The sequence below is a fragment of the Neltuma alba genome, unplaced genomic scaffold, assembly GCF_004799145.2.
Source record: "Neltuma alba isolate B1F8T4 unplaced genomic scaffold, ASM479914v2 tig00010467_pilon, whole genome shotgun sequence".
Lineage (NCBI taxonomy): Eukaryota > Viridiplantae > Streptophyta > Magnoliopsida > Fabales > Fabaceae > Neltuma > Neltuma alba.
This window is the reverse complement of record NW_021635355.1, coordinates 183,879-209,576: the sequence shown is the minus strand read 5'-3', so window position 1 is coordinate 209,576 and position 25,698 is coordinate 183,879. Positions and strand designations below refer to the sequence as shown.

Sequence of the window (25,698 nt, the reverse complement as noted above, 5' to 3'; positions counted from 1 at the left end):
AAAAAAAAGATATAACCAAACAAGACCTAAAATTCTATTTGATTATGAGCATTCTTCGCAATCAAGTAGAATCCCAGGCAACAATCAAGACAGAAACAATGTTTAGACAATGTACGATAATTTTTATTTAAATTACTATTTTTTAAAAAAATACATTTAGAAATTAAAAATATTAAGTGATGGTAATTGTGTGAATCTATGAATGGAATGCGCAAGAAATATAGAGAAAACGCAAACCTATCTCTCAATATTTGGTTCTGTGTTACTTTATGGATGCCCTCCTCATCAATTCTATGAACTGAGCATGCTCATCCCCCAAATTAACGTTTGAGGATGACTCACCTCTTTTCTTAAAATTTTTTTAATTTTAATTTTTATTTATTTAGGTTAAGTTGTATCTAATATTTTGAAATATTTTTTAATAGCATCCAATATCTTGAATTGATTAATTTTTAGTGCATACAAAAGCTTACAATTTTTTTTTCAAAAGCACTTGGTATCCTAAATTCATTAATTTTTTGTACATTGAGCATCTTAAAATATTTTTTAAGTGCTATCCAATATAGTAAAGGGTTAGAGTGCATATCTAAAAATAAGGTATTTCATCATGAGTATCCAACACCATAAATTTTTCTTGGTTGCCAAAGTATATATGAAATTTTAAAATAGTGCAAAAAAGCTATGGTCATTAAGTCAACAAACATTGATTATTTAGCAAACATATAGGTCAAGAAAATGATACAAAACTACACGAAGTTTCCAAAACAGTGCAAAAATGCTATGGCATTAGAAATGTTATGTGTATTTTCACCTTGTTTTAAAAACCTCATGTATATTTTTATACTATTATCTTAACTGATTAGCTTGAAGTAAGTTGATTTCTTAGCATAATGAGAATATCCACGATCTTGAAACTTTATTAACCTTTCTTTTAGGTCAATCCATGCCACATTCAAAATCCAAGAAAAAGAGATATTGCATTGCACCTCTCCTACTACTCTTGGAGGTGTTTTCCTAATCTTCTTTCTTACAAGAACCATTCACAAAGCTTATCTTGTGCTTTACTTGAAGAGTAATCAACATAAGCCTTTCAAATCATATAATTTTCACTTCCAGTCAAGATTAGAGTGATGATTGTGACTCCTTGTGCGTTAGAGGGATGAAGATTAAGTGGTTGAGCAAAGTTGATGCCTAAATTAATCACCATAATCACCAAATGCTTTCTTGTTCGCCATGATCACGTTTTCTAATGAGTTTCTTGCTTTGAAAGAGGGTTTGTGAGTTTCTTAGTTTGAGAGAGAAGGAGAATACACATCAGACATTGCTCTTAGGATGTTTCTTATTCATTCTTGGATTCCCAATCATGATAATGGGCCTGTAACATCCCAAATTTTGGCTCATAGATACAAGTAATAGCACAAGAAAAGGATGATTATTAAGTCCAATACAACGAAAGTCTCGGAGATCCCTCAGAAGGAAAAAGAGATTTTCTAAGGGCAAATGTGTAAAACAATAGTGCTCAAGGACTAAAGAATAACGAACTGGAAACAACTAAGGGCCAGAGGTTATGCTAGAAACTTGTAAGAGATGGTTCCGAAGGTTAGGCCTAAGGAGGGACCAGATTGCAAAGAAAAGATTCCTAGGCCAAGTAGAGACCTAATTGTAAATAATAAAGGTTCTGGTCGGCCAATACTCAAAGTTAGCAAAAAGGGCCCAAATGACTTAGAAAAATTCCAGAAAAATAAGAATAGGATCCCAGAGTTGATATAAGGCTAGAAATGACGGAAATGCCCTAAAGTCATTCTAGGGTTTTGGACAATTTGAGATAGTAGCTTAAATTAAATTATTTAAGCTATGAGACGGCCTTAAATAATCAGGAAAAACTGGGGAACAATAGTTGAGGAATTTACACAGATTGTAAAATTAATTCCATCTCTAGAAACTGACAAGGTTAGCTTTAATTAAATTTAAAGCCTATTTATACCCTATCTGGGGAAAGTCAAAATAGCTGTCTAGAGTTTGACTTTTGACCTGAGAAAAATTAGAAGAATTTCCCGTGATAAAAAGGAAAGAATAAAACCTAGAGACATATCAACAGAGTTACAAGCTGATAGAAAGAATTCGGAAAAGGTAACCCCGATTAAGTATTATTTAATAATAATTCTGGAAAAAGGAGAAAAAATATATCTAAAGACCATCATGATGGCACTGAGTTAGCATGCTGAGTCACCAAATGCAATCATGACACCTACGAGTCATCATGCTGAGTCAGCAGAAGATATTTATGGACAGCATAAAAAATCAGAATGCAGTAACGGAATATTTTAGACAGTTCTTCGTCTACTGGTTATAGTGAAATCTCTACTACGTGACTCAATAAGGTTAAGTAGCCTGTTAGTAGAGTTGATTATTTTTATCTATGCTCCTCTAAGATGGCGCCATTTATGTACTTAATTAAGATGAGAAAATGGTGCCAGAACATGTCTCAGTGGTACCGGGTCAGTCAGGACTCAAAAAAGTACTCTATACGGTGCATAATGGCAAAATAGGTAGAGGAATGCTTAAGGGCTATATTTTGCACTAATTTTATATTAACTTCTTTCCTATTTTAATGCCAAAATGATGAAGAAATATGGAAGACACGTGTACGATCGGATGCAAGACACGTGTGCGGTTGGATTAAAGACATGTGGCTTGATAATGTAAGCATGATGTCATCACCCTAAACAAGTGTCACATTTCTTAGAGAAAAATCTTACTTATTCAAGAAGAACGAATGGATGGCCGAGATCGAATCAGAATCGACGGCCAAGATTTGTTCTAGCTTTCTATAAATACCCCTACCCCTCTATTTCGTCCAAGCTCCTTGAACCCATGGGGAAGCTCTTGCAAAATGGTTTCTAGAGAGAGAAAGAAGAGGGAGAAAGAAAGGCCAAGTAATCCCAAGCCAAATCAAGCTCTAAAATAAGGTATGTGTGCTGTTTTTGATGTAGTTTCTACTTCCTTTGTTATTTTTTAGCCTGGTGATTGGTTTAATTGGATTTTTGATGATTGAAATCCTATGAAGAGGTGTTGCACGAAATTGATAAGGTTAGGAAAAGATGAAATAGATGTTAGAAAAATGTTTAAAGGCTTGGAAATAACAAGAATCAAGTGGTTTTGTGTTGATTTTGTAAGAAATCCAACTTTCCCTTAGTTTGTAATTCTATTCGGCCTTGACTGTTTTGAATGATTAGAATTGGGTTTTGATTGTTTTGAGCATGGAAATGGATTCTACATATAAAATTATGTGGGGATAGTATGTGGAAATAATTTTAGGAAGGTTGGAATTGAAACTCAAAAGTTAAAAGTTCAAGTATGTTCAAGAAAGAATCAAGTAGAGATAAGTTGATGACTTGATTCTAATAATTATTTTGCATCATGTATTGATGTGTTTAGGATCTTGGAACATCCAAGAGGATGTTTAATGGTATTGACCAAAAATCCATAGGGTTGGAAAGACAAGGGAATCAAAGAAAAAGCAAGAGAAAAGCTATGTTACAAGGTAGTAAACTTATCTGAATTGTGTGCTTGATATGTATGCTTGCATGATATGGTTGTGTTACCATGATGTGACTAAGCTATGATGAAATGTTTGCAAAGTTATGTTTGCAAGTTTATGTTATGTTTTTCCTTGGCAATATGTTATGAAAGCATGAAATGCTTTAGCTTACTTTCCATGGCATTCATGTGTTAATGTTATAACATGTCATGCATGTGCATTATGTCTTGCATGCTTATGGGTAGTGTTTGCTACTGAGATTCTCCTAAATCTCACCCCTCCCTAGCCAACCATTTAGGTCAATCAATGGTGGGCAATAATGGCATGAGAGGCAAGGAGAAGAAAGTGGAGAATTATTGACGTTAATGAATGATGTTATTATTCAATATGTAATTCTCCTATTATGTAATTTATGTTATGGATACCAATGATACCATGTGTTTAATTAAAATATTTATGAGATGAATAGAAATGTATGAGGATGATTGGGAAAGTGTAAACCCAATTTATGTATGCCAAAGAAATAGAAAGAATTAAAGTAAAAAGAGGCTAAGGGATAAAACGTAAGTCATGGAGCAGTGAGTTTGTAGCTCCAGTTTGACCTATCAAATGAATGAGTTAAGCCACAAAATTTAGCATACTCATAGTACACATCTCAAGCTTTAAAATGAGAGGTAGACTGCCTTAATTGGATGTGTACACAAGAAGATATAAATTTTCAAAATTAAGGCACAGAATCTGAGAGTTCTAGAATTTACCAAATGAATAGTAATTTTTATTTAATTAAACTGTACAAATTGGTCATGGATAATTCTAGTTTGATATTTTTCCCTTAAATAGATTTCAAAGAGCTTTCTGTAAAATTTTAGAACACCTCAATAAAATTTTTATAGAATTAGTTATGAATTTTTGAAGTTGAACCTGTAATCTGGAATTTAAGCTGTGAATAGTAACATGAGTAATTATGTTAAAATTTTAATCCATGAGCTTGTGTCATGATCCGCTTGAACCATAACACTTCCAAACATGTACTCTAAGGGGCTAAAGGTAGGATGTTTCAGGGCCTGAGTTATAGGGCCCTCTGGAAATTTTGATGATGGATCTTGAAGAGCCTAGACTCAGATGCTATGATAACAGAGCTCTTGCAATGGACATTAGAGGCAATCTTTTAAGAGTCTTCTCTTTCAGAATCATTAAATGTTATTACAGTTCACCATGAAGTTTCCAGAGGTTTTTGCTAATTTATCTGCTTAAGATTTATTAAAGGATTTTAATTTAACTGAATATTAACATGATTGATGATGTGTAAGTTATAAGTAAGTTGGGGTTTTGAGCAACGTGCTATAGAAAAAAAATACCAACATCCTAAAAAAAGGATTTATACTAGAATACTATAAATTGCAAATAGGTCTTGTTGAAAATAATAGCCAATAAGCTCAAAAAATTATATTATCATTAGAAAGTTTTGAGGTGAAGGCTTTCTAAAAGCATATAAAAGTTTTGATTGTATGGGTAAAGTTGCTCATAAATTATCTGAACGATAAATTGTGTGACAATAATTTTGCTATGTTATAACAACAAAATTGTACAAGACCAATCACTTAAGAATATCCCTTCCTTCCTTTGATCGTTTGACATAATAGAATTATATAATAGAAGTTATAATGAATCAAATTCCATTTTGCATATGGGAATTTTTAGGGGGGGAAAATGGATTATTCAGGTTACTTTTTTTTTTTGGTGCCGAAATTTCAGGTTCCTGTTAGTCAAATAATACGAGATGTTTGAAACACACATTTGTTAAGAAAAACTCAAAATTTCAAATACTTGATACATTTGCATGGTAAACATCTTTGCTCTATTCTGATAAGATTATTACATAGTTCACAAATAAACCAAACCAAAGAGGTAAGAAACAAAAACTAAAATTTTATTTAACAATTATTTAACTTGGGTTACCCATAATATTTTGTATTAATGCAAACTTGCTTTTTTTCATTGATACCACAACATCAATCATTGTAGGTCGTGCTTCAGGTAAGTTGGAGCAACAATTTAATGCCAGCTCAAAAATTGATGACATGTGTGGTAATATATCACCAATATTTTGATTGTGTAGCAAATTTGCATCTAGAATATGGATGATAGATTGTGGTGTTGACGTGCTCAGCCAATCTTTCAAACTTAGACTTTCCACAAACATGTCATCTGTTGGCTTCTTTCTCGTAAACATTTCCATTAACAAAATCCCATAGCTGTACACATCTCCTTTAATAGAAATAGCTCCTTCTGATCCATACTCTATATACCAAGTAGAATTATCAGTATAAATGCCATTTTGTCAATAAAAAAATGAACATAATGTCTTTGTCGTTAAAATTTAATTTTATTAATACAATAAACTCATGCATGCAAAGACAACAAATATGTTATTAGTAATTGAATAATATAAATTTTTTATAAGATGGTAAACAAAAACAATGCAAACAATTAAAACTAAAATATGATTACTAAATTATTACCTGGTGCCATATAACCAATTGTAGCCAAAGTTTTTGTATAAATTTTCAAGTGTTCTTCACCCACCAATTTAGCTACACCAAAATCAGTGAGATGAGCCACCATATTTTCATCTAACAAGACATTGCTCGGTTTTAGATCACAATGGACAATTGGTGTAGAAGAACCATGATGAAGATATTCTAATGCAACTGCCACATCAATCATTATATTCAACCTTTTTAGGATATCTAAACAATTGTTATGAGAGTATAACCATCTGTCTAGATTCCCATTTGACATGAACTCCATTATTAGACACTTAAAATAACCATTTGAGCAGCTAGTAATAATCTTAACAAGATTGCGGTGTCGTAAATTGCATGCTACAACACACTCAATATCAAAACTCATTAATGCTTCATCGAAGTCTGAGCGAAATACTTTAACAGCAACTATCATTCCATTTGGAAGAGTTGCTTTGTATACCGATCCATAATATCCAAAGCCAAGAAGATTACTGTCATCAAATCCATCTGTTCCATGCAAAAGATCATAATAGGATACCCTAATTGGTGTTCCCAGATTTATTAAATCTTTGTTGGTTGAACCATTAGCATACACATCTCTCTTATGTCTTAGATAGACAATGCATGAAACAACCAGAATGACAACCATGATAGGAAGTGAGCATTTTATCAACAACTTCACTTTTTTTTCAATGTACTTCCTTTCTTTTTTACATGGTTGAACTTGTAGTTGGGATTTCCTGCAAAGATCTTTATTCATCATAAAAGATTGAGCTGTAAAATTCTGAAAACAGCCACCATTTGGAATTTCTCCATGCAATAAATTATAAGAAAGATTGATGAATTTAAGATAGAGTAATGACTCTAAGGACTCTGGAATTATACCAGATAAATAATTATGGGAAAGATCCATGGACTCAATGCTTATCATGCCACTAAGCGATTCAGGTATAGGTCCTTGTAATTTGTTGTGAGCCAAAGATAGGTTTTGCAAAGTTTGCAAGATACCCATAGTTATAGGAATGCTTCCTGAAATTTGGTTTCTTCACAAATTCAGTAGTATAATTGCTCTCATGTTTGATACCTCCAACGAAATTATTCCACTTAGTGCATTGGAGGATATGTCTAAAACCAAGATATCTTTGAGACTCCAAATAGAAAAAGGTATATGAGAAATCAATTTGTTAGAGCTAAAATTCAACTTCCGCAATGAAGTATTCCCAAGACATCCTGGAATCACTCCTGAAAATAGGTTATTGGCAAGATACAACTCACTTAGACTTTTGAGTTGGCAAAGTTCATTTATAATGGATCCTTGCAATCTATTATCACTGAGACTTAAACGTTGAAGGCTATGTAATTTGCTAACCGTATTCGGAATCAAACCAGTCAAATTATTCCCATCCAAATCTAATTCCATTAAGTTCCTTAAAGTTCCGAGTACTTTAGGTATAGCTCCGATAAATTTATTCCATGATAAATCTAACCTAATAAGGTTAGAAGCATTTGATACGCTATTTGGAATTTGTCCCGTTAATTCATTTGCATCCAATAGTAACATCTTCAAGTTGGGAAGGCTAATTCCTAAATACGGTGGGAGAAGGCCAGAGAGAGAATTCCCACGAAGTTCCAACTTTGTTAATGTTGAAATGTTGAATATACTGGGAGGAATAGCTCCTTTCAAATTATTATAGCTCATACATAAGACTTCAAGTTTATCAAGTTTGTCTATACCTCTGGGTACAAAACCTATACACAAAAAATTGATGGGAATCATGACTTTAATAGAGCTAAGATAAGAATATATACAAATACATTTATTTCTATTATTTTTTAAATCTTTGACAAATTTTAAAATAAAAAAATTAGGGGAAATCTGAAAGACTACCTTTTAGATGCCCAGGTTATAGAAGATTTGTTTAAAAAATCAACTTTTTTGGTGTAATAGGAAATTAATAAATTTGTAAAATGGAAAAGAAACAGTAGACAAATTGTCAATTGACGCCAAAAAAAAAAACTATGGAAGGATGTATTCTTCAATATGGGGTCCCCCGGGGGGAGTTCAACTTAATTGGAGAACAGTAGAATATGTAAGTATACATAACATGTGAGCACATTGTATATGATGTTCAGCTTTTTCATTGAATAGAGTTTAAATTATATTATACAGAGTACATAAATAATTTTGTCTTCCAAGTTTTAAATATCAAGTGGTCCCATATGATCGTGATGCTATCTTTATTTTATTTTAGAATTGTATGAATGAATTTAATATCGAAAAACAAAATCTCATAGACTACCGTCAATCCATGAGTTGATCTTTCGGTCGTTTGGATTGTAAAGTATTAGCTGTATTTAAACCACTATGAATAGTACAATATTAATAAAAGGGAGAATTGCAATTAGGTCCCACTTAAGGGAATTAAATACAAAAAGATCCCTTGAAATGATGAAATTATTTTGAAGTCCCAAGGAACCTTTTTGCAATAGATTTTATTTGTTTAATTACCAAATTACCCTTTTTTTTTAAACTTTGTATTGACAACTAAAAGAGCAGTGGTTGACAACTCAGGGTGCAAGATTGACAACTATCGCGGCTGGTTTGACAACACATTTTCTCATCATATCACACTATAAGTTGTCAAACCAGCCGCGATAGTTGTCAATCCTTGCACCCTGAGTTGTCAACCACTGCTCTTTCAGTTGTCAATGTAAACTTTAAAAAAAAAAAAAAGAAGGGTAATTTGGTAAGTAAACAAATAAAATTTAATGCAAAAACATTTTTGAGACTTTAAAATAATTTCATGATTTTAAGGGACTTTTTTGCATTTAATTCTCTTGAGTGGGACCGAATTGCCATTTTCCCTTAATAAAATGATAAAAGCATAATCCCATTTTAAATTTAGTCTATTAGGAAAAATGATTTTAAAAAAAAAGAAAAAAAAAATAAGATTGTTATCCAAAAAAAAAAAGATATAATAATCTCATGGTTGTAAAGAGGTTGGTAACCAAATATAATTGATTAGCTACAACTGCCTTGTAAAAAAATTGATTGGACTTATAAGAAGAGAAAATAAAGCAGATCATATTATTTGCATATAATAATATAAATAATACATATGTGTACCATTAAAAAAAACTACACATGTCTTATTAATATTAGGAAGGGAGAAAGCAAATTTCTTAAAAAATTGCATGTGAATCTATTAAGTTTAATAATAAAAATATTTTGCTCGTTGCCAATAAATCATGTGTGGCATAAAGCATAAAACTTTTTTCGGCAATTTTTCTCTCCAGTAGATTTTTTTATGGTACAGTTTAAGCAAGAAATTATGAAAATACTTTCCTCCTATTGATTTTGTATACGTCTTTTAATTTCTGATTTATTGTAAAAAAATTTATTTAATTTCACATACAATTGAACATACATAAGGTTCTCTATAAACTCAAATGAATTCGAATAATGCGATTTAATAATTTGACTAACTATTGAAAACATCTTGTGTTCTCGTTCATTAATATGAACTTACATTTCGTTTTATAAGCATTTTTTTAGTTTCATTTAAATTTTTTTAATTTTATTTGTAATTGATTTTCTATAATTATCTAAATAATTTTTTGTTTACTGTACATTTTTCAATTCCTGCAATATAATTTTTTAAGAAATATTATGTGTAATTTTGATTACAGTTAAACAATGCAGAATTGTTACACTTTATGCATAATAAAAAAGAATTTTTCTCAAAAAAATATATACTCCTCCAGTCCTTAATATAAGACCCATTTAACTAATTTGATTAGATTAAGGAAGTTAGGTAAGTTAGTTAATTATAAGACATGTAACACGTTTTTCCTAAAATACCATAATCATCTTTTTTAATACCTCATTTTCCTCTTCTACTTGATTATGGTTGAAGGAGTATCCATAGGGGTAATTTAGAGAAAATTGATAAATATGAGAAATGAGTCTTATATTTAGGACCAAAACCAACTCACTAATTGAGTTCTATATTAAGGACCGGAGGAGTACTAAATAAGGAAAAACTATTTACATATAACTTTTCTATCTTAGTTTGTAATATCATAACGTTCTGTTTATTCATAATCCTAGCTTTATTTGTTGTTTTGGAATTTTAATCATATCAGTCCTATCATAAGTGCATACAAAATATTAAATAGAAGAAAACAAACGCATATAAGTGCATACCTGTAAATGAGTTACCATCCAAATATAATTCTTTCAAAGATGTGCAGTTGCTTATTGAGTTTGGAATGCTTCCCTCTAATTGATTAACATCAACACCAAAGACTTCAAATAAAGGGAGATGATGACACATTTCTTCTGGCAAATTACCACTTAATTGATTGTTGTCTAATTCAACAATTCTCAAATAAGGCATGCTCCAAAGAAATGAAGGAATTTCACCTATAAATAAATACAAAATATTTGTTAATTTCATGGTAGTATGGCCAAGTAATGCAACTTCCTAATAAACTCACATGTACACAAGCATGTAAATAATGCATGGAATTTTGATAATTAGAGGCTTAAAACTAATAAAAAATAACTCAGTTTTTAGGTTGACGACAGTAATATAAAAAGGACTTCTCTACTATCAATGATCAATTGAACATTAAATTTCTTTTCACATGTGAAGCAAACTGCACTAACGCTGGGGATAATGAGAACAGGTATAATGTGAAGTTCAGTTTTGCCATGAGTTTCACTCACAAAAATCATAACGGGGAGGGGCAGATGTGAGGGCAGAAGTGGAAGGTGTATTTTTTTTCCCATTTTCTTTTCGCATGTGGAGAGAAAGTTTGAGAGGAAAATATGGTGAATTTCACACCCCATTTTCTCCCCCACTTTGTCTTCCTCCCACTTTTCTCTACTATTTTCTCTCCTAGTTCTCTTTCCTCCAAACTTTTCTCTCCATCCAAACAAAGGGTTAAAGCAATCTTAAGTAAAAATTTTGCAAGCAATACAGAATAAGTATAAATAAAAAATAAAAATCTTTAAAACATAAAATAAAGAAAATTGGCATACCTGTAAAGAAATTCCATGATAAATAATTCTTCCAACAATGTCCCATTGCCAGTTGATATTGGAAGACTACCATTCAAATTGTTTTTGGCTAAATTCAACATTCTTAAAAGAAGAAATGTTGAGGAGAGATGATGGAATCTCACCTGTTTCAATTTAAAAGAAGACAAGATATGAGTTATATATATTTTGATGAGAGAATTGGATGCATCATAAAAATCTTTTCAAAGGGAAATCCTTTCATTAAAAAAAAAAAAAAACATTGCGTCCACTCATATACATTACAAACATGAAACTTTTTTAAAGCACACAAACTGAATAGCATGTTGAAAAGAAACGGATTACTTTATATATTATTTTTTTTGGTCAGAAAGTACGATGTATTAACAAAGTAAGCTAATACACCTCAAAGTCCCCAGAAAACAAAACGCAAAAACAGAGAAAACATATATAAAAACAAACAGCAACACATATTTCTAATGATCCAAAAGATATTTTAACTTTTTTTATAAAATCAAACTGGCCAATGTGATTTTTGATGTTTTCTTTTTGTTTCTTGTGTGTGTTTTTAAAAATCGTCATCCAAACATATGTTTTCATCCCTTTTACTCACAAACTTATTTTAAAAAAATTATAAAATTGTTCTGGAGAAAAGAATCAGAAAAAAAAAAAACAAGCCATTTATTTTCTGCGTCATATATCAAGTGGTCCTATCAGTACATGATCTTATATTTCTTTATTTTTTATTGTATTGAATAATATATATATATCGCCACATTCTATGAATCAACAATATAATGAATAAAATGACAAAAAAAACAAAATCTCATTTAGTTTTACGAGCTATATTTGAGCCTCCGCTATGAATATATACAATAAATGAAATTAAAGATAGATAAATCATTTTATCATTAATTTTTTATCAATGGAAGAATATCAAAAAGAAGAAAAAATAAAATAAGAAATGATAATCTTAATGCTCGTAAAGAGGTTGGCATTTAAATACATTCATCATTAACAACAACTTTGATTGTGAAAATAGTGAATGGACTTTTAATAGAAAAATAAAATAGTTAATAATATATTTGTATAGGTGTACCAGCTTTAAAGGGAAAATAAAGCAGACATATTTTATTTTGAAAAAAAAAAGCAGGAAATATTGTTTGCCGATAGGTACTCTCTCTCTCTATCTATATATAACTATATGCGTCTTACGCGCTGATCCCAAAACTTGAATATTTGTATTGTGCGGATTAATCGATGCATATATTATTCTGTAATTTAAATTCGATTAACTTATAATTTTAGATTTATTTTGTGTTATCTTTTTCAGATTTGTGGATTAATTAATTCTGAGAAATTCCTATATATCATGTAAGCTGCATCCGTTTCATTCGACAAATAAGATTATGAGTTTACAATAAAAATAATAATAATTAAAAATTAATATATATTTTATGTTATGCAAATTAAAATTAAATGTTCTAATTTCCAAACATGTTGCTTGTAAGGCTTGCTTAGTCTTTTTTTCAAGAAAAAGCTTCAAAAAGTTTTAAATTATACGAGTATAAAATAAACATTTGTTTTTCAAAGATTGATAATCAGCCTAAAAGATCTATTTGGGCTATCATTATGATAATATTCTTTTCCCATGGTAAACTAATCATTTCAAAAATCAGATGACAAATTTTTTTTATTCTTAAAAAAATAGAAAAATGATTGAATAAAAAAGAAGAAGAAATGGCCAAAAATACAACAAAATCTAAAGCAATATCCAAAGCGCAGGTTCATTCAAAATACACCTAATAAACTGTTAGAAGATATTTCCACAAATGAAAAAAATAATAACAAAATTTAATTTTCAAATTATTTTTTATTCTCAAGATTAAAACAAAAACAAAACACGCACATGGTCTAACACAATCATATAATTAAAATTCTGACCTCGCAAATTGTTGTTGCTAAAATTATATATGGTGAAGCCATTTTATTGATCAAAGTATAAATGATGTGATAGTTTTAAGAGTAAAACTAACCAAAAAAAAAGGTTTTGCACATTTTAAATATCAAGTGGTCCCATCAGTTATTGATATTATCTATCTTTTTATTTTGGCATTCTAATCACAAGCTTAGTATAAGTCCCATTATATGAACAAACAATATGAATGAATGAAATGGCCAAAACAATTTTCATTTTAATGGAGAAAAAGAAAATCATTGCTTTGTGATTGTAAATCATTAGTCATATTTAGCCTCCACTAGAAAAATATACGATATTAAAGAAATGAATAGATAAAATATCATTTTAAATTTATTTCATTATTGAAGAATATTAAAAAAAAGAAAAAAAAAAAAAGAAGAAAAATAATAAATAATAATCTCAATGCTTGTAAAGAGGTTGGCATTTAAATATAATTCATTAACAACTCTTTTTATGAAAACGCTGAATGGACTTGTAAATGGGAACATAAAACAATTTATAATACTTTTGTATAATATGCATAAAGTACATGTATAATGTAAAGGATGCCCATGAAAAAACTGAAGAGAACTGAAAATCTGTTATTCAACAAATGGCGAACTGGGTTCATGTATAACACTAGATAATTGGGCCATACTTGTATAGAAACGCAGACACTGGAGACTGGGCTTTGAGAGCCTAAAGCCCAATACCCCTGATTGAACATTACCACAAAATACTTCCTTCAGTTAAAAAATATTAGCGTCAAATCTTTAAGAGGGACTAACTTTTTTTTTTTTTTTAATAAGCTTGTTCTAGATTTGTTGGATCATTAATGCTTTTTTTTTATTTTTCTCTCAAATTGATTATAAGCCTCTCTCATTATCTTTTTGACTTTTTTAACTCATTCTCTTTCTCCTTTTTTTTTTTTTAAACTAATCCTCTCTCCCATTCAGCCTTACCATAAATGAGGATGTTTTAGGACAATAAGTTATATATTTTTCATATTTATTATTTTTAATCAATTTTAACTAACTTTTCAAATTACACAAGTTATTTTATACTTATGTTTTGAATGAAAAAGAACACAAATTATTCACAAGACTTCTAACACTACCTCCATTTTAAAAAATAGAAATGGAATACTTTATTTATAAACACAAAAATATTGATTGCACATAGATAATATATATGTATGTGTGTGTATATATATATATATATATATATATAAATTGTTTGCATAGAAGCAATATGTGTGCATATGATGCGTCTTACGTACTATTTCCAAAAACTTGAATATTTGTGTTATTACCTTTAGTCTTGCAAAAAAAAAATCACATTTTTGTTTTCCTCTAAATGAAGAAAATATCACTAGAAAAAAATAAAAAGTCGTTGCTGCTTTGTTATTATAAATCATTGGCCATATTCAAGCCTCCACTAGAAAAATGAACGATGAGAAAGAAATGAACAGATAAAATCTCATTTTAAATTTATTTGATTGTTGAGGAATATTAAAAAAAGGAAATAAAAGAAGAAAAATAAGAAATAATAATCTCAATACTTGTAAAGAGATTGACATTTAATATGATTCATTAACAACTCTTCTTGTGAAAACGCTGAATGGACTTGTAAATAGGAAAATAAACAATTTATAATAAACAGGAAAATAAAACAATTAATAATACTTTTGTATAATATGCATAAAGTATAAATATAATATAGAGAGATGCCAAAAAAGACTGGAGAGAACCAAAATCTATCTATTATTGAGCGAAAGGGGAACTAGGTTTATGTATAATTGGCCCATATTTATACAGAAACACATACACTAGAAACTGGGTTTTGAGAGCCTAAAGCCCAATATTCATAACTGAACATTACCACAACAGACTCCTACCAATTAAAAAATATAAATATCAAATCTTTAAGAGGGACTGATTTTTTTATAAGCTTCATTCCGGATGTGTTGGATCATTTAATGCATTTTTTTAACTTTATTCCCAAATTAATTATAAGCCTCACTCATATTATCTTTTTTGACCCTTTTTGACTCATTCTATTTCTTTTTCTTTTTTTTCCTCATCTCCGCTCTTATTAAACGTCACCATAAATAAGGATGTATTAGGATAATAAGTTATATATTTTATATATTTACTATTTTTAAGTAATTTTAACTAATTTTTTGAATTGCATAAGTTATTTTATGCTTATATTTGAATTAAAAGGAACATGAATTCTTTACAAAGACTTCTAACACCCCTCCACTTTGAAAAATAGAAATGGAATAAACACAAAAGATATTATTTACATATAGGTAACATATATATATATAAATATATGTATATATATACATTTCTTACGTACTAATTCCAAAAACTTGAATATATGTGTTATACGGATTAATCGATGCATAAATATTAAAAAGTGAGAAGCAAATTTTGTCTAACCACCAAATTTGGTTTTAAAAAATATATATATAGCAAGTCAGTACATTAAGTTTGACTAAATAATTTTTTGTTCGTTTTCCAATTAATCATGTACGGCATAAAGAACTAGACTACCTTTTCAGCAATTTATCTTTGCATGAAAGAATTTTTTGGTACAATTTTAGTGAGAATTCATTAGCAAAAATTTCAGACAAAAAAACATAAAATTACATTATTTCAATTCAAGTACGTAATACTTTAAAATTATAGAAAATAAAGAAAAATCAAATTAAAATTTTGAAATTCATGAAAAATTATAAAAATTTCCCATTTTTTTAAACTAACTTTGGAATCCCTTGCCAAAGCATTTTATCTTTTTTGCCTAGGACAGTGGGGTTGGTGGGATGTAATCTCCCAACCAGGTGGTTGCTAAAATTAAAAGTAACACCGTAATGCAAAAAAATAATATAAGTTTACTCTTTTATTTTAACTTTCACTCATGATAACAATTTATTTAAAAATTAAAATATCATAATTTCTAGCTTCTTTATTTGAAAATTTTCCAAATCATTGAGTATATTTGCTTAATAAGGAAAAAAAAGTTCCACATAATGTATAATGAGCCTACATTTGTTACGTTTTCCCCCTTTTTTGGATGTTTCTTTTAACTTCAAATTAAATAATTATTAAGAAATTACCATTGAAAATTTTTATGTTCAAGAGCGTTATTCAATTTTACCAAGAATTGAACGTACAGAATTGTTCCAATTTTTTTGGCCAGAAAATTGTTCCAATTCAATGCGAATGAATTAACATATTAGTGCGTATTAGCAATTTATAATATTAGTAAATAATAGTTTTCTACTTTTTTTAATGATATATTTCGTTTACATGTTATGTCTACGAGATACAAAATTTATATTTTTTCCATAACATCGTTCAAGGCTTACTCATTTTGAAAAATAACACTGACATGCTCTAAATGATAATATAGAACCAGATTTATTTTAAAAAAACTTGCCACCAACAACAAAATGGAGGGGAAAATAACCGACGCGGAAGGAATGCCACACCACATGAAAGTTAATTACAAATTTTGATTAATTTATTTTTGTTCCGTTTAAATATTTTATTTCATGTTTTGACATGTGTGAAAATTAAATTATATATAAAAGAAAGAATATCCAGTTTGAGATTAAAAGAAAGCATCAAGTTCCATGTCTTTAAAATTAATCTAGCAAAATTATTATTGACTAAATTTTTTAATATTTAAATTAAATTAATGGCTTATCAAAATAGTAAAAACAAAATTTTAGACAAACGCATAATTAAAGTTCTTACCTTGCAAGTTGCTGCTTCCAAGGTATAGCTGCTCAAGTTTGGTCAAATTTGCAATGTCAGTTGGTATGTCTCCTCCATTGAATTTGTTACCCCCAGTGATAACTTTACCAATTCCTTGCATTGATGCCAAATAGAGGGTATTTTGCCAGACAAATCATTTGTATCCACATAAAATAATTTGAGTTTTGGAAGCCCAGAACACACATTTGTTGGCAGACTCCCAGATAAATTATTGACATTAAGTGAAATGTATTGTCGCACTGAACCATTAAATATGGAGGTTGGTATAGTACTTGAAAGCTGATTAGCTCCAAGATATATTGTATGAAGCTGATGATGATTACCAATTTCATTTGGAATGCCTCCTTCCAATATTAAGTGAGAAACAATATGTCAATATCAACTTTCATAGCATGCGCATTAACTATCATATGTCATAATAAAATGATCAAATAATCCACTGTTGAAATAATCAACAATTTAAGTTAAATACTAGAAAGTAAATGAAAGAGAAGTTAAGAGTGTGGATTTTTTTAGGTTTTTTTTTTCCTTGCTGTTGGGTTTGACCATGCAAATGGAAGATTTTTTTTAAAGTATGTATTTTTAATTCATATTTATATTTGTCAATCAAGTGTTGCATTTTATGTCTGCATTTTTATTGAAAACAATTTTGAAAATATACTCAAGGATAAGATATAACCTTACAAAGCTAAGCTGACGGTGTTAAGAAATATAATTATTTTCAAAAATTAAATTTGTCACTAGCTAGCTAAGTCCTACATAGGGAAAGTTCAATATCGTTGGTGTAGTTGACAAAAATATTATGTGCATGAGACATATTTGCAGTTTTGAAAACACATAGTTAGACTTGGGCTCTCATATGAGAAATAACATTAGTACATTCTAAATAATAAACACAACGATATTTATTTTCAAAATAGAAATAACCCTTTCAATTTAGCTCAGGTAATAACACAGAATAAATATTTTGGATATGGGGATTCATTACACTGTTTTATGCTTCAGTTCAGTTTATTTTTCTGTAATTTTGATTAATTTAAATTTTTTTGGTTATTTTTTCAGATTTACGCCACTTCATCATTTCTTTCAAAGCACATATTTTTGGGAAGACTCCAAAAAAATTATTTTTGTTATCTACAAACTTATTTAAAATAAACGTCAATAATATATCATAAAATTAATATTTTATATTATCCAAATTAAAATTAAATGTTCCATTTTCCAAACATGTTGCTGGCGAGGCTTCCTCTTTTTTTTTTTTAATTAAAAAAACTTCAAAAAGTTTGTAATAGCATGATAATGGTAAATATCGTTTTCAAAGATTGATAATGGGCCTTAAAAGATCCCTTCGGACTAATATTACAACGATTGTCTTTTTCCCTGTGGTATAGGGTTACTAACCATCTCAAAATTGGGATGACAAATTGGCTTTTATTCTTTTAAGAAGAATAGAAAAATGATGGAAAAAACAATAAGAAATGCACAAAAATATAACAACTAAAAAAAAAAAAAAAAAATGGAGGCAACCCCAAATCATTCAAAACATACCTAACAAACTGTTATAATTAAGATAAAAATAGAAAATTAAATTTGTAAGTGTCGAGCATCCAAAAATTAATAGACACGTCATTTTATATTTCTCCAATCCCGAATCAAAGTCAAGGAGTGCAAACTCAATTTCAAACTGGGAAAATGACATCTCTCGTGATTACATCAAATTAAAATTAATTAGAGTGGTGTGCTATATTTGTTTTCAATACATCTAAAGTTATTATTTTTTTCAAAGTTTGAGAAGCTAAAATAAATATATAAATAAACAGATTATTCGGATTATAAGGATATCCCTAAATATAAACAGCTAATTACAAATGATCCAAGATAGAAATATCGTTAATCAAAGTAAGAAATACTCCAGCATTTTAATTCCTTGTGACCCTAGGTAGCGGTGTATGGGGCCCTTTTAAAATTTCAATTAACATACAGTAAAAATGGTATTTACGAATTTTACACACTCTAAGCATGATAATTATGTGTGTTTATTAAATTCTAGTGGATTGTCTATAACAAAAGAAAACCAAAAAACTTGCCATTGAAAAGAAAATATGGGGGGAAATGAAAAATACCAAAAAAGTAGAAAGAAGGAATCCCAGCTGGTGCCATGTGTTCAAAGCACGTTGCAAATAACGGATCACCATAAAGCACAACTTAACTATTTTAAACTTCTAAAATTCAACTCGCCAAAGCTTTTTATTTCACAAATTGGAAAAAAAAAATTCTCATCGATCTAAAATGCTAAAAAAAAATGTGGGAGTCACATTTTTGAGGAACAAGTCTTCTGCATTTTGGAGTATCCTCAAGAACCGTTTGGTATGTAATGACAAATAAAACCCATTCTATATCTTCTAAAGCATCATGACCTAAGTAATACCTAATAATTTAAACAAATTTTTCTTTCACAATGATATAATTTGCATAGATTGACAGGAAAAAAAAATCAATATTAGAATTGAGTTATTCAATATTAATAATGAAAACTTGAATTCTATGCTTTATCACCTTACTCTATAAATAATTAACTTCAATTTTGAGAACGAAGGATCATTGAAGAACAACCACATTCAACGCAACCAAACACATGATTATTGAGAGTTTATATCCAGATGAATAAATAGACTAGTTTTGAGCAAACACAAATATGAATATAAAAATTAATCCAAACATACCTGACAAACTATTATAAGACAACCATAGCTGTTCAAGTGAAGATAAGTTGGAAATTGTTTGGGGAATTGCTCCTGAAAGTTTGTTCCTTGAAAGTCGTAAATTCCTCAAGTGCTTTAGACTTCCTATCTCAGGTGGAATGGTACCTTCAATGATATTAGAGTTCCAATCCAAAGTCTCTAACCTTGATAGATTGAATAGAGATAATGGAATGAACCCATTGAGACTGTTATTTCGAAAACTCAACTGCTCAAGCATAGATAAATCTCCTATCCATGTTGGTACTTGTCCGTGAAAGTCATTATAGCTCAAGTTGAACAGTCTCAATCGACGTAATTGAACCAAGTCTTGAGGAATTTGACCATGAAAGTTGTTTTTACTGAGATCAAGATCAACCAGAAAGGAGAGATTTCCTAGTTGTGGGGATATGGTACCCTTAAGATCCATGCCACCAAGATTCAAGGAATGGACCCTTCCATGACGAGTATTGCAGGTGATACCAACCCAACTGCAAGGAGAAGAAGAGACAGACCAACTAGCTAAGAAATTGTATGGATCCGAAATGATATAGGATTTAAGGGAAAGAAGTGCAGATCTGTCGGTGGTGATGTTTGTCTGAGTCCAAGCCGAGCAGGACATGTAGCAATGAAGTGAGAAAAAGAAAACAAAGGCTAGAGGTTTTCCCATGTTTTGCACAGCAGACTTATCAGATTTGCAAGTGTTGCGCATCCAGCAATTAACAAACATGTCCATTTATATTTCTCCAATTCTAAATCAAAGTCAAGGCCAGCAAGTTAAATTTCAAATTGCAAAATGGCATTTCTCGTGAATACATTAAAAAATAAGGATAAAGAAGTGAACCCAAAAATTAAATATATTGCATCATTGTGATAAATTACAGACTTTCAAATAATAAAAAATCTTTACTTTTTTGTATTGTACTTCGTTTAAAATTAATGTATATTCTCTTCTGTTTGTCTTGTGTGGCTTTAATATTTCTGTAAACATTTTTTTGTCAGATAATATTTCAATACACATACAGTAAATTAAATTGTATAATTAAAAATGGTATTTGCGAAGATTACATTCTCCACGATGCTCAATTACATGTGCATGAAGATGGAAACTTATAAAGATTTTGTTACACCTAATAACTTAGATCTGAACGATATGTCATAATACATATATTTATTCGATGGTACACAGTAACTACAAAATAAATCATAATATCTATGACCTATATGTTATAATATTTTCATTTTATATATGAATTAAAGACAGTCTATTTTCCTAGTGCAATTCATATATTAATATTAACAAAGCAACAAGATTTTTCGTAAATAAATGAATCTTGATAATATGATTATGTTTCTATGTCTTCTTGTTCTGGATTCTTTTGCAAATTATCCAAAATTCCTTCTATGTATTATGAGTTTTTTTTTGTTCATTTTTGAGAAGCTAAAAACAAAAGAACTTCCCATAATATCGTACTGAAAAATGGAATTCTGTATAAAACGGTGGAGAAAAGAAAAACTAAAAAAAAGATATTTGGATATGAAGCTTAAAAAATTGATTGCAAAAAAAAAAATGTCTATATGGCTACTTTAAATTATGAAGTCCCCTTTTTTAATAAAAAGATTAACCCTTAGATGGAAATTTTGTGTGACTTTTGCTATATATAAAAATAATAAAGTGATGCTTTTTTAAAATGAATAATTATATTGAACCTTTCCCTGCCATCATATGGAAAACTTGCCAAGAATATCAATGGTCTGAAGAAGAAGAACTGCTGGCATGAAGTTGTTTTTTTCAAAATCATAGGCAAAAGGCATGGCAGACTTTTCAAATATCAAGTTGCGTGTAAAGAAGTTGATGTAATAAAAAGAAAGAAAATTACATTACTGTTGAGGAAACATTTTCACCTTTCAAATAGTTCATTATGACATGATGGACCATATTTTTATTATTACTGCATTGTATAGGTCACAGAGTAATCCAAAATAAAGCTTCGTCGCTTTATGAAGTGTAATTATACTTCCTGGACCACATTCTCGTTGTCATTGCATTAAAGTCCTTCACAAACAGATACCTCAAAAGTTTTTAGTTTTAATTTGATTCTATCTCCCATTTGTGACTCGGAATAGACCTCAAAGTCATCACACTCAAGTTCATAAAACTGTTTCTAAATACCTCCTCTAATATGAAAATTTTATTTTTTGTAATAGCATCATCTTGGTTCAAAGAAAAATACCACTTAGTTGATTTTTTAAATACACGTAAATGTCACAAAACATGATCATTTTGGTATATGCTATGCTAAGCTACTCCCTCCATTTCATAATCAATGTCACAGAATGTTTTTACATATTTCATAAATCGTGTCATTTTTCATAAATCAAGAAGATATTAAATGATTTATTTTCTATTTTGCTCCTTATTAGCGTAGTCATTAAACACATGGTTTGGTAGACTTTTCAAACATTAAAGCTGTCCACAAAAAAAGTTGATGCAAGGAAGAAGTTAGGAAAATTATATTAGTGATGATTAACAGTTTGATCCTACAGGTGGTCCTTTATCATACATCATTGAACCATATGTTCATTGTCTTTGTATTGTATGGCTAATAGATTCACCCCATAAAATAAGTTAGCGATGAGAAGAACGTAATATATTTGTCTCTTTAGAAAATATAATTCCACTTTGGGGACCACATTTTCATTTTCATTGCAATGTTTCATTTATGATTAGTCTTGTTGGCCACATATATAGAGTATAATTCCAAAAGAACGTAAGAAAAGCTTATTAATTACGGACTTTCAAATAATAAAAGCTTTTACTTTTTGTATTGTACTTTGTTTAAAATTGATTTATATTCTCTTCTGTTTGTCTTGTGTGGCTTTAATTTTTGTAAACATTCTTTTGCTAGATAATATTTCAATACACATACAGCAAAGTAAATTGTATAATTAAAAGCGGTATTTGCCAAGATTACACAATCCAGGATGGAAACTTAAAGATTATTTTGTTACACCTGATAACTCAGCTCTGAACGATAATGCATATATTTATACAATGGTACACACTATCCATAAAATAAATCATAATATCTAGAACTTCTCCTACTATCGTACGGAAAAAGGAATTCTGCAGTAAAACGGAGGAAAGCAAAACTTAAAAAAAAAAAAAAATCTCTGGATATGAAGCTTAAAAAATGGATTGCGAAAAAACAAGTCCATATGTGACTACTTAAAATTATGAAATCCATTTTTTAATAAAAAGAATCAATCCTTGGACGGAAATTTTGCGTAATTTTTGCTATAAAAATAATAAAAATGATGATTTTTTTTAAATGAATAATTTCTATTTTACCTTTTGCATGTTATGTTGAAGCTTTCCCCGCCATAATTTGGAAAAATTGCATTGCGAAAACAACCAGTGGTCCAAAGAAGAAGAACTGCCGGCACGAAGTTATATTTTTTCTTTAATAAAAACAGGACTCATCCATTCACCTTAAAATTGTAGGCCAAAGGCATGGTAGACTTTTCAAACATTAAGTTGCCCTTAAGTTGATGCAACAAAAGAGAAAGAAAATTACATTAGTGATGGCGAAGAGTTTTCACTCTGCAAATGGTTCATTGTGACATCAAGGGCCATATTGTCGTTATCATTCTATTGTACGGGCCACAGAGTAATCCCAAATAAAGCTTCATCCCTTTATGAAGTGTAATTATATTTCCTGGACCCCATTCTCGTTGTCATTGCATTAAAGTCCTTCACAGACAAATACCTCAAAAATCTTTAGTTTTAATTTGATTCTATCTCCCATTTGCAGGCACATGGCGTGCTTGACTCAGGAATAGACCTCAAAGGCATCACACTCAATTTCATAAAACTGCTTCTAAATATCTCCTCTAATATGAAAATTTTATTTTGGTAATATCATCATCTTGGTTCAAAGAGAAATACCACTTAGTTGATGTTAAAAATACACGTAAATGTCACAAAATGTCATCATTTTGGTATATGCTATGCTAAGCTACTCCCTCCGTTTCATAATCGAAGTCACAAAATGTTTTTACATATTTCATAAGTGGTGGCATTTTCATAAATCCAGAAGATATTAAGTGATTGATTTTCTATTTTGTTCCTTATTAGTGCAGTCATTGAACACATGGCTTGGTAGACTTTTCAAACATTAAAACTGTCCACACAAAAAATTGGTGCAACGAAGGAGCTAAGAAAATTACGTTTGTGATGATTAAAGGTTTTGATCCTACAAGTGGTCCCTTATCACACATCGTTGACCATGTTTTCATTGTCTTTGTATTGTACAGCTCATAGATTTTCATTGTCCTTTTTTGGCGATTTTCCCATAGATTGATCCTATAAAATACGTTAGTGATGAGAAGAATGTAATCTTTGTCTCTTTAGAAAGTATAATTCCACTTCTTGGACCACATTTTCATTTTTATTGCAATGTTTCATTTATGGTCAGCCTTACAGGCCATATATACAGAGTATAATTCCAAAAGAACGTTTCAGATGGGAAGAAGCATGTGTAAGTGGATATATACACTGTCCCTACTCTACATTAACATATATATCACAATAATTTGATGTATTATATATTAACCACCCAATATTTTTAGGTACACGGAGTGCTTGACCAAACTTATATAAATATATATATATATATATTATATTTTGGTAAAAATCTTTTTAGTTTACCCAAAAGAAAGTACCACAGCTGACTTAAAAACACATGTAAATAATGTAACTTTTAATTTTTTTTTTACCAGATTTTATATTATACTCCTTTGATCCTATTTATAAGTCATTTCTAACATGTTTATACATACTAATAAAAACTTTAAATTTCATTAATTCTCATTTAAAATTTAACAATGTTTCAACTTCATCCCTACTTAATATATATTATACCTCATATAAATTAAGTTAATACAATAATAAATGAAAGATAAAATTATACATTCATACAAAAAATTTCTCTCAGTACCCTATAAATAAGAAAAAAAATATCTTCTTTCTCTGATCTATAAATAGGATCGGAGGAGTATGTGGCAAGAAGAGTATATATTTTTGTATGTATATTTAAAGAGACACAAACACTCAATCTATAGCCCACTTTCTGCATCAGAGACTTTAAGAGATGATTAGGTGCAATTTTTTTAAAGCCTTTTGAAAAATTATAATGAAGGACAACATCCTAACAAAATTAAGGTTGTTTTTACTTATTCCGATATAGCTCATACCGTACAGAAATATGATGGTTGAACTTCAATAATTGTTGATAATCATTTTAGTGGTTATTAATAATGAAATATATTTCTGACTATTTTTTGAGCTGAGAGATAAATTCTCTTCGCAATGAGACCATGCCTGAACTAAACTTGGTTTGATACATTTTGTGGAGAGGATGTGATTAAGTTTATAAAAAATTTTCTTTGATGATAATTATAAGTAAAAACCTTAGCACAACCTGCAATATTTTACATTTCGTTGAAGAAACAGGTTTTAGTCAGATTTGAAACCTTTTGTATCTGGAGACCAAACAAATGTATACAAATTTTAATACATAAGATAAGTTTTTTTTTTTGGTTATACTTTATTGTTCATTCTTTAAATATGTTCTCCCTGGTTTTCTTTTTCTTTTTTTTTTTTTTGGGGAAAACTGATCTAGCCTTACTAGAAGGGATCTAAAAATGTTGTGTGAAAATGGGGTCTTATGACAAGATATTTTTATTACTAAAAAAGAGAACGCACGAGATATTTTCTGTAAACTTCACTTGACAATTTCAATATCTTGATTGAATTTTTCATTTATATTATTGAACCATTAATTTAATATCAATATCAAAGCTGAGTATTGGTTAGAATAACAGTGTAAAAGATAAAGTAAAAATTGATCCGTAGATATTACATACATATATATAAAATTATTAGTATGCACACACATATTGTCACTCTATGTGTCTTCTAAATTCCAAAAAACATATAAATTTTGACCTAAAAAAAATGGAATTTTGTAGGGAAATATGTGTCCATAACTACTACTACTCCTTCTTATTATTATTATCATTATTATTGCTATCGCC

At 29.4% G+C, this 25,698-nt stretch overlaps 1 pseudogene; it reads right to left on the bottom strand.

The window, feature by feature from the left end:
- LOC114756738 (putative receptor-like protein kinase At3g47110) overlaps positions 1–20,335 on the bottom strand; it is a 56,526-nt pseudogene extending 36,191 nt beyond the window's left edge.
- Between the last annotated feature and the right edge of the window lie 5,363 nt (positions 20,336–25,698).